This window comes from Balaenoptera musculus, chromosome 19, assembly GCF_009873245.2.
Source record: "Balaenoptera musculus isolate JJ_BM4_2016_0621 chromosome 19, mBalMus1.pri.v3, whole genome shotgun sequence".
NCBI classification, from domain to species: Eukaryota; Metazoa; Chordata; class Mammalia; order Artiodactyla; family Balaenopteridae; genus Balaenoptera; species Balaenoptera musculus.
The window spans coordinates 17,776,461-17,790,760 of NC_045803.1; the positions used below are offsets into that span (position 1 = coordinate 17,776,461).

The following is a 14,300-nucleotide window of genomic DNA, read 5'->3' on the forward strand; positions in this document are numbered from 1 at the left end:
CTCTATTGTCTTCTCTCAGTGGAGTCACCATGACCTTGGTGGAGAATCTCTCTCCAGAGGAGGACAAGGCAATGTCCATCTGGTAACTCAAGGTCAGCAGTGACCTCCCCGAGAACCACTTCAGTGCAGATGTGGGAATGAAAGCCAAGTGGTGAAGCTTGAGGACCGAGGGGGAGATGTGGAAGTGGAGACAGCGAGACTAGTCAAGTCTTACAGGGAGTTTTGCTGTGAAGGGAAACAGGGTCAGTGCAACTGCCACCCATCCCGGGGGGGTGTCAGGGTCCCACTCTGCTCTCAGGGTCACTGAAACTGTTCCCAGTGAGAGTTAGCCCTTGGCCCCATTGTCCCCACGTAAGATGCCCCAACACCCTCAATCACACCATCTCCCCCCAGCCGAGGCAACCCTTCTCCCCAGGGTCAGTGTGACTCTTCCACCCCAGGACCAGAGAACAGGCAAAGAAGTGGATGGTGTGAGGGCGGAGCTGAACAGAGCAGGGTCACAGAGAGGAAGCTGTGAGCCGAGGGATGAGAGTATTGTTTCTGAATTGGCAATTTCCACGCCCTGGTCCGGCCTCAGGGATAACGGTCCCTGGCTGAGACCCAGACAGCTCAGGAATAAGGCCAACACTCAGGCCCCACATCCAGGCTCAGACTGCGAATGCGACTGGGTCAAGTGAGGTAGGAAGGCGGACTGGGAGTGCGGGAAGTCTTAATCACTCTCTTGGCTCAACTCAGAGGTCACCAAGTTCATGGAATAAAAGGCAGGTAAGGCAAATGTCTCAAGCAGGGTGACGTCCCTGGCCTCCAGCCACGGCCACCCCTGCAGTGTCCTCACGGCTGAAGGTACAAACCTTCCCCGGGCCCAGGCACTGTCATAGAAAAGTGTGTTACCTGGCTGTGTCATGCAAGTGAAGCTACCTGGGTGGCAGTCAACTTCAGGCGAGCACGGCAGGGTTCGTGAGGCCGTCACGGAACCAGTCGCGTGGCAGGTGTGTGATGGATGCGTGAGACACGGGAGGTACAGCCCCTGCACGGCACTCGTAGACAAGCATGTGTATTGGGTGATGGAGTGACAGGTGAGTGGCTGGACACACACAGGTGAGTGTGTGACAGGTACACAAACACCATCGCTGAGCACTTCCCTCCAAGTGGCCAAAGTATGTCAGGAACACAATCCCCCCAGCTGGGCAGCCCGGAGGGGCCTCATGTCCTCAGGGAGCGCCCCCACCAGCCCTCTGTGCCCTGCAGAGTGACCCTCCTGTCTCTAGAGGGCCCTCCAGATGTCACCGCCCTCTCAGCTTAGGGACGGCAGCACAGCAGAACTCTCAGGGCCAGAGAAGGAAGGAGGGCGCAAGGGGAAGCGCAGAGGTCCAGCTCCCTGGGCCCCCTCGCAGTCCTCCCTGGTCCCACATCTATCAGCTACCATCATCCTTGTGTCTCTGTCTCTAGGATGAAACTCTCTAAATGAGTGCTCTGCCCTCAGATCTCCCCTCAGACCTTGGTCTGTTACCCCAGCAGTGTGTTTGCGGTGCATTTCCACCCCACGCCCCCATACCAGGTCTCTCTCTCAGACACACACAGAGCAGAGTCAGCCCGACACACCCCATCACAACCCCACAATCACATTCATATAATCACATGCACCCCATTGTACACACATGGTCTTGCACGCACTTCTAGACACACACAAACACATATTCTGAGACAGATGGGCTGCTGCAATCACACGGTCACACACACTGCAAGTCTCATGTGCCCCCCCAACACACACTCACACACTCCCAGCAGAGCATTCAACTCACACACACACAAATAAATTTTCACACACCACACACACCAAGCCTTATGCCCGTCATACAAAACGAGACCCGTGCACTCTCCTAGCCAGAAGCCCTACTGCAGACAGAACACACACACACACATACACACACTAACACGTGCAGAGACACACACTCCAACCTAACGTCCCTTCATTCACTAGTGCTCCCCCAGCCGCTCAGGGCATCCGTCTGCAATGCCCTCCCTCCTCCCACTCTTAGTGGCCTGAATTCCTGCCCCACAGGAGAGGTCGGAGGCGTGGGGAGAGGAATCCCTGAGGGTGGCCATCAGGAGCCCCTGAACCCACACGTCAGGCCCAGTGCCCCCTGCGGGTAGCTCAAGTCGTGTTCCCAGCCAGGCCCCAAAGACCGGGAGTTTAAGGAACACACCACCCACAGGCAAGAGGTGTCCGCAGGTCTTCAGCTGGACCCCGCCGCCTGCAGCCCTGCGGGGAGGGGGCACACCCGGCTGCCATGCTCCCCCCTCCCCTCAGAGTCAATCTAAAACTCTCACCAACTCATGGATGACAGGAACAAGTTTCTCACCAAGGGCAAGGACACCTGCATGTAGCCTGCTGGTGGAAACAGCCCACGGAGCTGGAAGTCAGCACAGCCTCACAACTCCAGGACTGTGTGGCCAGCACCACAAAGACCCACGAGGCACAGGCCACGGTGCAGCCAGGGCTGAGGACAGCAGGGTCTGGGGCCATGCACACGCTCTCTTGTTCATTGCCCTTGACCTCCTTCGAAAGCACAAACCATTTTCCCTGAAAACCTCTGTTTAACACAAACAACCACCCATCTCTCATCAAGAAATCTCAGGGCAGATGGGCAGCTGCCCAGGATGGTGACCTCGGGGTGCTGGGCCTCGGTCCTCTGATGCTTAGCCTTCCCTCTCTGGTACCCCCATATTCCTTGCTTTCCTTCCCGGAAGACCCCTCCCTTCAGCTTCCTCCCCACAGGAACACATCAGTGACATGGGCTCTGTGACACAGAGCTCTGACTAGAGCCACGGTCGCTGCCCAGGCTCCCTATGCAGACTGGCAAGTGCCTGCACTGACCCTTGGGCAGCCCCAGTCCTTCTCCGGCAACTGCTCTGCTGCTGCTGCTTCCGTCCTGTCGGCTGTGCCGACTCAGAGCCGGACCCAGTGAGTCACTGCCCCCACCCCAAGACCTGTACCTCTGCAGGGCAAGGCTGTCTGACATTACATGCCATTCACCAAGCTGTGGCTTGTGTCTTTAGCTAAAGGGGGAAGTGGTGGGTACTGACCTCAGAAGGGAAGTCCGGAGGAGCCAGCCTACTGTCAAGACAGGCATGTGGCAGCCTAATCTGCTGCCCCTGACCCCACCACTCTCCTTCCCTGCCTCGACCTTCTCTACCCATCTTCTACATTGCCCCGACATCTGGAACGGAGAAGAAGCCCACAGCAGGACTTCCCTGGTGGTCCAGCGGTTAAGACTCCACGCTTCCACTGCAGGGGGTAAGGGTTCGATTCCTGGTCAGGGAACTAAGAGCCCACATGCCGCATGGCATGGCCAAAAAAAAAAAAAAAAAAAAAAGCCACAGCAGTGCAACTACAGGAAGTTAGGGAGAACCAGCAAGGCACAAACCCTTGAGTCCTGTCCCTATAAGAGCAAGGGTCATGACCCAGGTCCCTGAGCCACCCAAGACCAAGGATGCCCTTGCCTCTCTGTAAGTCACTATACTATTTTTGCAACAATCAACATTTCAGAAAAAGCATATTTAAATTAAGTGTAATGTTTTCCCATAATTTTTATAAGTTGTCCTGAAATCATATGCATACCAGGACTCTACCTTCACACATTTATGCAGTTCTTTTCAAATACAGGTAAATGCCAAACACAATGCGTAAAACATTCTTGAATTTGGAATAGATTTCTTCTTATCTTATTTGCCTTATCAAAGTGCAATTCCTGGGTTCATCATGCAATCAACAGCCAAAACCAGACTGACAGTGAAGACTGAACTTGACCTGTCTCCACGGCCTTTCCACGAAAGCCAGGAGAAAAGAAAACACACCATCACCCCACAATTGTTTATCATCAGTCTGGAGTTCTGACCAATGAAGCAGTGCCAGAGAAAGAAATGAAGCACAGGGACTTCCCTGGTGGTCCAGTGGTTAGGGTTCCACGCTTCCACTGCAGGGGGCACGGGTTTGACCCCTGGTGAGGGAACTAAGATCCTGCGTGCCACACGGTACGGCCAAAAAAATAAATAAAAAAAAGAAAGAGAAAAAAAAAAAAAAAAAGAAAGAAAGAAATGAAGCACAGTAAGATCCTAATCCATAAAGCATTACTGATATCAAATAGCTTTCATAAATGGAAAACATGAACTGCATTCTAGAAGGGATTACTGAGTAATAAAAGGGTATCAACTATGCCCAAAGTAATCTAAAATTGGAAAGCATTTCAAATCAAAATTCTAACACATATTTTTTCTCTTCTGTAATGTGATGAACTGATTCTGAAAGTTCTTCAAGAGTAAAGGTTTAAGAACATTCAAACTCGAAACTAGAAAACTTGAAAATGGCCGTTAATAGGAAAATCACAAAAAATAAAGGCATATGACCATCACGTAGAAAAGATGTTCATTCTCACAAACAATCAAAAAATCCACACACAATAAAACATTTTCAACAAAATAGAACAGCGTTTTTTTAACTGGCAATACCCAGGGATAAGTGAGGACGTCAGAAAAAAAAGGTATTTTCATATTGTTGAAGGGAATGACAGTAGGCACAAATGATCTGGTGGGTAAGGTGGCAGTGTGCATCAGAATCATTACAAATCTGAAAACCCTTCATACTACCATTTCCACCTTTAGGACTTTATCCTAGGTATGCAATTAAGACCAGAGATAAAACTTGGCTACTATATTATTTATCACTACTGATTTACAAAACAATGTCTTAAATGTCCAGTAGGAAAGCAGACAATGTTTTACAAGAAGTAAACTATTTAAATTGTCCTAATGGGCTAACATATATACACATTGCTTTGCAGAAAGACAATTTTAAAGTGAGACTTCTATTTAATTGTTTTAAAAAGAATGCCAAGGTCCTTACTTGGAAAAAGTTGGGGAACCACTGCCAGAGTGTTGATTTTGTAGAAGCATCTCTCTAGATAATACCCCACTGTAGACTTGGAGTACAAGGGTATGTCCTGGGGCAGTAAATACTCCCTGTTCCATCCAGACCTTCAGGACCCCCAGGAACTGCTAGTCCTGGAAGGCATGGGGTGGAGGCAGACATCACTTACTGCTTCCCAGGCTGAGTTTCTTGTCTCCACTGTGCCAGGCAACAGCTTCTCAGAGTCAGCCATCCTGGATGCATCTGCGGGGTCCTGGCCACACCAAGCCAACGGGAAGGCAGCCCAAAATGGGAACATGTCCATGCAAGGAAACCCATGGCAGCATGTCAACACACCACTAAAAGTAAAATCATATAGACTTCCAGTTACAGATGATGGGCTGAACCCCTTCACTCGTGTTCTCTCCCACCAGTGACCAAACCGGAGGATAAAGAAATGTGAAAATTGGGACTTCCCTAATGGTGCAGTGGTTAAGAATCCCCTGCCAATGCAGGAGACACGGGTTCGAGCCCTGGTCTGGGAAGATTCCCACATGCCACGGAGCAACTGAGCCCACGAGCCACAACTACTGAGCCTGAGCTCTAGAGCCCGTGAGCCACAGCTACTGAGCCCATGTGCCTAGAGCCCGTGCTCCGCAACAAGAGAAGCCACCGCAATGAGAAGCCTGTGCACCCCAACGAAGAGTAGCCCCTGCTCGCCACAACTAGAGAAAGCCTGCAACGAAGACCCAACGCAGTCAAAAATTAATTAATTAATTAATTAATTTTTTTACAAAAAGAAATGTGAAAATTGATCACCTCACAATACCAAAGACAGTGGGACGGGGGGTTCGTTACAGGATTTGAGATTTCAACAAAACGGCGAAGAACAGTGGGAGGAGGATATTGAAGGGAGAGCTTAGCAGGACCCAGAAAAGATAAAGTGCTCCAAAGGTGGGTAAGGACAGGGCCATGGCTGGGTTTGCCCCCACAGATGGCCAAGGGGGCTGGGGTGCTATAAATGGGGAGTAAGTCCCCCTTGTGGGGTCTTTAAGGGTCATTCCAACGTGGCTGTGAAAATGACGCTCAAAGAGGCATATGAAATTAAAGGGTTTATTATACTCTTAGGTCCCAGAGAAAGAGGCACGGCACACCTCACAGGGGGCCATGTGGGAGGAGCACCAAGGGAACAGGCTCCACCAAACACGGCTGAGGACCCGTGGGCAAGCGCCATAACAGGGGGGTAGGGAAGAGTACACAAGCAAAAGGTTTGAGCAGATTTCACTGGTGCATTTGAAGGTCACTAGGTTACAGTCATGGAATGGCAAGAAGGGGAACTTGTGGAGTGGACCAGCCTTATCATACTTTAGTCTGTTTGTGACGATGTTGAGGCATCAGGAAAATATGAAATTTTAAAATATTATAACACCATAAACCCTGTTATGCCTCAGCATCAACCATATTAATTGGATGGATTAAAGTTGTCACCTGGGTTGTAGAGATATTAGAGGTGAGTGGGACACCTTGACTTAACCACCAAAGGAAGGAAGGAAGGGTAGCCCCCGCTCTCCACAACTAGAGAAAGCCCGCGTGCAGCAATGAAGACTCAATGCAGCCAAAGATAAATAAATAAATTTATAAAAATTTAAAATAAAATTATAAAAAATTTTAAAAAAAGAGTTAACACTAATCCTTCTCAAGTTCTTCCCAAGAACTGTAGAGGAGGGAACACTTCCAAAATCATTTTACAAGGCCAGCATTACCTAAGCCAGATCAGGACACTACAGGAGAACTAAAAGCCAATATCCCTGACAAATATAGATGCAAAATTCTCAATAAAATATAAACAAATGAAATTCAACAGCACATTAAGTGAATCATATGCCATGATCAAGTGGTATTTATCCCTGGGATGCAAGGATGGTTCAATATATGCAAATAAATAAATGTGATTCCCCATATTAATAAAATGAAAGATTAAAAATCGTATCATCTCAACAGATGCAGAAAAAGCATTTGAGGAAATTCAACATCCTTTCATGATAAAAACTCTCAACAAATTAAGTACAGAGAAAAGGTACCTCACCAAAATGAAAGCCATATGTGACAAGCCCACAGCTAACATCAACTCAATGGTGAAAAAAATGAAAGCTTTTCCACTAAGATCAGGAACAAGACAAGGCGCTCACTCTTACCACTTCTATTCAACACAGTACTGGAAGTTAATAAAAGACATCCAAATTAAAAAGGAAGACGTAAAATTGATGATATGATCTTATATATAGAAAATTCTAAAGACTCCACCAAAAAACTAATCAATTCAGTAAAGTTGCAGGGTACAAAATCAACACACAGAAATCAGTTGCATTTCTAAATACTAACAATGAGCTACCTGAAAAGGATGGCACACAATCCCATTTATAATAGCAACAAAAACAAAATAATTAGGAATAAAATCTAACCAATGAGGTGAAATATGTGCACACTGAAAACTATGACATCGATGAAATAAATTGAAGAAGATACAAATAAATGGATACAAATATTCTGTGTTCATGGATCAGAAGAATTAATATTGTTAAAGTGTCCATAATACCCAAAGCTACCTATAAATTCAATCCCAATCCCTATCAATATTCCAATGGCATTTTTCACAAAAATAGAAAAAGCAATCCTAAAATTCATATGGAGCCACAAAAGACCCTGAAGAGCCAAAGCAATCTTGAGAAAGAAGAACAAAGTTAGAGGCATCACAGTTCCTGATTTCAAACTATACTACAAAGCTGTGGCCATCAAAAAACTATGGTACTGGCATTGGGACTTCCCTGGCGGTCCAGTGGTTAAGACTTTGCCTTCCAATGCAGAGGGTGCAGGTTCAATCCCTGGTCAGGGAGCTAAGATCCCACATACCTTGGGGCCAAAAAACCAAAACATAAAGCAGAAGCAATATTGTAACAAATTCTTATTGAATTTTAAAATGGTCCACATCAAAAAAAAAAAAACAACTATGGTACTGGCATAGAAGCAGACACATAGACCAATGGAACAGAATCAAGAGCCCAGAAATAAACTTATGCATATAAGAGCAACTAAAATTTGGCAAAGAAGTCAAGAATACTCAATGGGGAAAGGACAGTTACTTCAATAATAGATGGTCTTGGAAAAACTGCATATTTATGTGCAAAAGAATGAAACTAGACGCCTATCTTACACTGCTCACAAAAATTAACTCAAAATGGGTTAAAGACTTAAATGTAAGACCTGAAATCGTAAAACTTCTAGAAGAAAACATAGATATTACAGAACACTTGGTTTGTAGCAAAGAAAAGAGGTTAAGTAAAAATGCTGTAGTCTTGAATTTGAAGGATCAGTATAAACTCCTAAAAAATATGTGATATTGGGGAAAAAAGAAAAAAGAAAAATATGTGATATAGGTGAATGCATATATAATATGGATTAGGTGTAATATAGTAAAGTAGAAGAAAATAAGTAAAAATTCTGTAATCTTGAATTTGAATTGGATGTAAATTATTACAACCACTTTGAGAAATGATTTTACAATATCTAGAAAAGTGAAACATCATATATACCCTTTGATTCATTGGTATATATCCTAGAGAAACTCTTGAATATGTGAACCAAGATAAGAACGTATAAGAACATGCATAGATATGTTCTCTAAAAGCTATAAAATAGAAACAACTCCAAATAGCTATCAACGGTACGATGGCTAAATCACTTATAGTGTCTTCATCAATGGACTATTACCCAGTAATCAAAATGAATGACTATACCAACACATAAACATGGATGAATCGCTAAAATGTAAGGGTGAGCAGAGGAAGTAAACACAGAAGAAAACATTTAGGATGATTCAATCAATATAAAACCCCAAAGCACTCAATAGTAAACAACAAATTGTTTAAGCATACATGAATAGGTGGTAAAACAATGTAGAGAAGTAAAGGAGTGATTGACACATGATTCAGCATGAGAGCTCCACCTGAGAGGGTAACCAAGGGAGACGTGTTCAGAGCAGGGCACGTGGAGGGTGCTGGATATGTTCTACTTCTCCAGCTAGGAAGTATCAATAGATCCACCGGCATGTGTTCTTCTTTCCTTCAAATTGAACCTGTGTTTTCTAGCCTCACTGGCCATAATATATTTCTCAATACAAAATTTTAAAAAGGAGGGCAAGAGAGGAAGAGGAAAGGGCTCTGGGTCTAGGGAGCATCTTTCGGGTGGGAACAGCTTGAAAATGCTTTCGAGTCACTCTCCCTGTGCGCATGGCAAGGAGGAGGCCAGGGCTGCTGCAGGCCAATGAGTTCCTGTTGGAGAAGGAGAAAGAGGAACCGAGCCCACACTTCGTCTTGATGAAGGATGAGGGAGGGTCGTGGCCCAGCCCTGAGCAGAGCGGGAAGGGAGGCGACCAGGACCAGGCAAAGAAGGTTCAGAGCAGCACCAAGGGGTGAGATGAGGCTCCCAAAGCAGACAAAGGAGGGGAAGAGACGCAGAACGGCCACGTGACCCAGGGTGGGACTTGCAGAGAGGGCTGGTCAGAGGGCCCTGGTCCTGAACGTCCACCTCCAACGTGGACGGGGCCCTGGGGCAATGCGCGGAGGGTCTGCAGTTGGCTCAGTGGCCCCTTCTCAGGAGGGAGCTGACCTGAGTCAGGGATGTTGCTGTGACCTCAAAACCGGACTAGCTGGGGCCACAGAAGCAGAAGCCTGGCGGTCCTCACACACCATGCCTGGTCTCTGAGTCACACGTCCCCCTAGCCTTACAGTGGCAGGTCTCACGGACATAGGATGTACGTGCAAGAGTCATACACACCATTGCTGAAGTGACGCAGACACTGTCCCACACAGGGACTCGTGTACAAACTGCAGAAATGCCTTACTCTATACTGACTCATCTTAGTGATAACAGTAACTCACTTTTGTTTCTCAGACTACAGCAAATCTTTTATTACACATAACAGTATGTATCCAAACAGTACCCAACACCATTTCATATCTCTAACACAGGGCACAGTGGGCATTCAGTGCTAGAACCGAGAGAGGCGTGTTAAATTTCAAGCTTCTGACCACATCATATGGTGGCCAGGCAAAGCTTATATGTCATTTTCTCACGTTATCCAACATGTGGCTCATACATTTCATCGTCTCGATGGAGACAAAAATTTCCATTTCATATTTTGAGTGCAGGAAGTTGAGAGAGATAAAATCCAGTGAAAACATATTGGTTTCAATTCAACTGAGGTTTAAAAAAAAAAAAGCAAACTTAAGTTAATCATTTTGAAGGGAAAGAGCAAAGGAAGGCATGGGGTTAAGACTCAAAACTATGAAAAGGGCTGGTCCCTATACAGGGGCTGCTGTAGCACTGGAAACTATCTATCAAAGGATATTTTAAAATAAAGTGGCTTCTCTGCATTTTGTCTTTTTTGGTATTGTAAACATGTGCTGTTTGCTATCACCTGAATCTAATTTAAAACATTTTTTTTTTGCAAACAAAACAAAAAATTTAAGTCTTTTAGGCAAGTAACTTCCTAAGGAAAAAAAGGAGTTCATTTATTATAAAACTGTGAGGATACCCAAGCACGGCCCCACTTAAGATTCAACAGCATAAACTTGAGAGCTTTTGTCCGCTGTTCCTCAGAGCTGAACTGGGTTTCAGTAGAATAGGAGCCACCGCTGCCTCCTGTGTCTTCCTTCTTGCCTTTCTCCACATCCACCCTGTAAGGAAGACATAAATGGATGTCTCATCTTTTTCAGCCCCTTCTTTGAACGGCTGTACACAGCCCAGGAAAGCCCCACTGCATAGTCAAACCTGTTGTTCCAGAAAAAACGGAGCCCCCAGACCAGTACGACAGCAGTTCCTTAGATACGTCTGAGACTCCAGACTCCACAGGGTATACGCCGAAACCTCTAAAGCTTCAAACCCACCCTCCTGGCCAGGGCACGGGTACCCACACCGTCCAGCCCCCAGCAGCATTCACCTTGTTCCACTCCCCAGGAATATAACGCATCTGGTTTTCTACATCCTTCCAGCTGCTGTTGTTTAAATTCACTGTATTCCCTCTGATACTGAGCTGCCTCTGGATCCAGTCTCAGCCTCAGCCTGGGCATCCTTAAGATCTTCTGTCACTGTCTCACGGTTCTTTTCTTCCAGCTCCTGGTCAGCCTCTCCTCCCCCAGTGCCAGCTCCTTTAGTCCCTCTGCAGCTGCTCACTGCCACCCTCCTTCGTTCGCTCTGAGATCTCCAAACATCGTTTGCGGCTCTGACGCTCATCTTCAGTGACGTTGAGCTGAGTGTCCAGCTGGCCTGAAAGAGAGTCTGTGCCTCCCGCACCCAGCGGTGAGCCGCGCCTGTCTGGCCCGACAGGATGTCAGAAAGGCCTCCAGGGACCTTCACGCTCCAGCTAATGTTCTCCCCGGGGCTGCGTCAGATGCCTCCCGGTCAGAGTGAAGCTGTTGGCACTTTCTGCAGACATCATCCAGGCTGGGGGGATGAATGTGTGAGAGACACCGTCCTGATGGGGTTGGATAAGGCTCCTTTCCTGAGTTAGCCCCTTCCTCCTGCATCTCTCCTGGTTTCACCTGGGCTGGGGGTAGTAATGGAGCTGTGGGCTCCTGGATGGTGACACGGTCCAGTTTCGGGGGCTAGCTGCCGTATTGGCACACGAAGCTGACCTGCATGGTGCCGCTGGGCATCTCCAACCCCTCCATCCCTCGGCACCTGGAGCCGCCGCCCTGGTCCAGTCTACAGCCGGGCACTGTGGCTTCCCGTCGGCCCCGGAGCAAGGCCTCCTGAACTGCCGTCACCCCGTCTTCAGCTACTTCCTGGTCCGCAGCTAACAGTAACTCATTTTTACTGAGCATTTATTATGCACCTGTTAGTGTTCTAAGCGCTTTACAATATTGACCCCTTCACTCAACCACTTAACCAACATTCACCAGCACCAGAGGAGCCGGACGCTGGGCTCCTAGTGGACACAGCTGTGACCACTGCAGTCACAGGACCAGGGTCCGGTGGGGAAGACAACCCTGGGAATGCCCACGTGGAGTGTACATGCTCTTTCGGACATGGGCAGGGAGCCTCAGACAGGCCTTGGCGTCCTGAAAGAACCCACCCTGGCCCCAGCCCCTCCAGCTGCTGCACCTCCGCCCGATACACTTGAAAGAGCTGTCTGCTCCTGACGCTTCTTCCTTCCTTCCCTCCTCTCTATGAGCTCCGATCTATCCTTCCCCCACTGCTGCTCTCAAACAGCTTTGTTCAAGGTCCGAACCCCCGGCGGCAGGCCCTGTCCTCCTCTCTCAGCCCTTTTCCCCCACGGCTTCTCGGATGCCACCTTAATCCAGCCCCTCCCCCTGCCCGCCCGCCTCACCGGTGCCCCTGCTCCATCCCCCTAGCTGAGGGACACATGCGGGAACACCCCAGGGCTCAGGCCTGGGCCTCTTCTCTTTCCCGATCTCATCCTCCTTCCACATGATCTCATCCATGACCTCAAATACCTCTATAAACACATGGCTCCAAAATGTGCGTCTCCTGCCCTGACTTCTCCCCTGAGCTCCTAACTCATGTGCTCCACACGGCAGCCATCTCCAAAGGGCAAAGCGGAATTTTCTATTTATGCACCCACGTGAACCTGCCCTACCCTCCAGGAAAATGGAAAACATCCACCCAGGTGCTCAGGCCCAAAGCCAATGAGGTATTCTTTTTTTCCAATCAGACCAAGTATAACAAAGTCTTTAAATATAGATATATTTTTTTAAAGAAGAGAGGGTGGGAGGGAGAGTCAGTCCATATCAGAGCTAAATGCAGTCTTCCCCACTGGCCCCTCGCCGTGAGACACCCCCAGGCTGGGCTCCTGTGACCTTCCCTTAGACTCTGCGGCCCCCTCACCCACACGCGCGGCTCCTGACCCCACACGACACGCGGTGAGCAGCCTCTCTGCCTCCCGGGCTGCAGGGTACAGGGCTGCTCAGTTTGACCTCCTCCATCATGGACACAGCCCTCTGCCTCTCTGAAGACACACCTCTCTGGCAGTGGGACTCCCTCCACCCCCATGAGAACTTGTTCCCACGCTGGAGGGAGCCCCTCTCCCCAGAGTCAGTGATTCCCCCATCCCCAGAGTCACAGCTGACCCAGGTGTCGTGGGAGACCGGAGCGGGGTGTGTGAAAGGAGCTGAACCAAGCTGAGCTGGGCAACGGGAAGGGCTGGTTTGGGACAGGCTGAGACTCAAAAGGCCCCATCTGGCTGGGAGGACAGCAGCTCCTGGCTGAGACCCACACAGCTCAGGAATGTGGCCACACCAGGCCACGGACCAGGCAGAGGGCCCAGCTGAAGAGGCCTGGAAATCCTCACTAGCACTGCTGCTCAGGTGGAAGAGGGAGTTCCCAAAGCAATCTGGGGTTGAAGGAGGCTGAGTAAACATCGGGCCGGTGAAATGCCTCTCCCTGAGCTTGAGCTCCACCCTCAGTGTCTGCAAGACCAACCGTGGACAGGGCACTGATGGCCAAGGCAGAGAAGGGAGTAAGCCAGCTGGGTCACACAGGTGCCTGTGACTGGTGTGTGGCAGGTAACTTCAGAGAGGTAAGGTGAATTCTGTGGGACAGTCATGTAACCAGGGGCAGGTGTATGTGACACAGGCAGGCACACCTGCACAGCACAGGTGGAGGAGAGTGCGCACTGGTATGGGATGATGGGAGTGACAGGTGAGCAGTTAGGGACAGACAGGTGAATATGTGACAGGCACACCAACACCACGGCTGAGCGCTTCCCACCCAAGTGCCAGATGTTTCAAGGCCATAGTCCCCCCAGCCCAGGGAGACCCGAGGGCCCTGATGTCCTTGGAGAGCCTCCCAGGCCCTCTCTGCCCTCCAGGGTGACCCTCCCTGCAGGACAGTAAAGGGCCCACCTGTGACACAAATGCCCGGACTTAGGGAGGGCAGCCCAGCAGGGTCCTCAGGGCCAGAGCAGGAAGATGGGAGCAGGGAGGCATCCTCCACTCCAGCTGTGTTCCCCCGGTTCTCCAGGCTCCTAGACACTTCCTGGGCTCTCTGTCTCCAGGAACCAGGGGCCTGGTGAGTGCTTGTAGCCTCAGACTAGTCTGCTACCCCAGGAGACAGTGCCACACAGAATTCCTCCCGGGATGGCTGAAGAAGAGCCTCCCTATCTCCACCCCAGGTCATGGGGCCCCTCCCATCTCAGACCCCCCAACCCAGGCCTGCTCCCAGTGGTCACTGAGTCCCCAGAGCATGTGCACACACACCCCTCTCCCAGCCAGGTACCCACCACACCCACTCCAGGTGCATGCAGATCCCATGCCCACACACCATGCAGGGGCAAGTCCTCCAGAACTGCTGGGTGGAAGGTCACCAGCAACCTGGG

At 49.1% G+C, this 14,300-nt stretch overlaps 1 pseudogene; it reads right to left on the minus strand.

Annotated features, from left to right (window-relative positions):
* Positions 1–9,930: 9,930 nt before the first annotated feature.
* LOC118885503 lies at positions 9,931–12,120 on the minus strand (annotated as a pseudogene).
* Between the last annotated feature and the right edge of the window lie 2,180 nt (positions 12,121–14,300).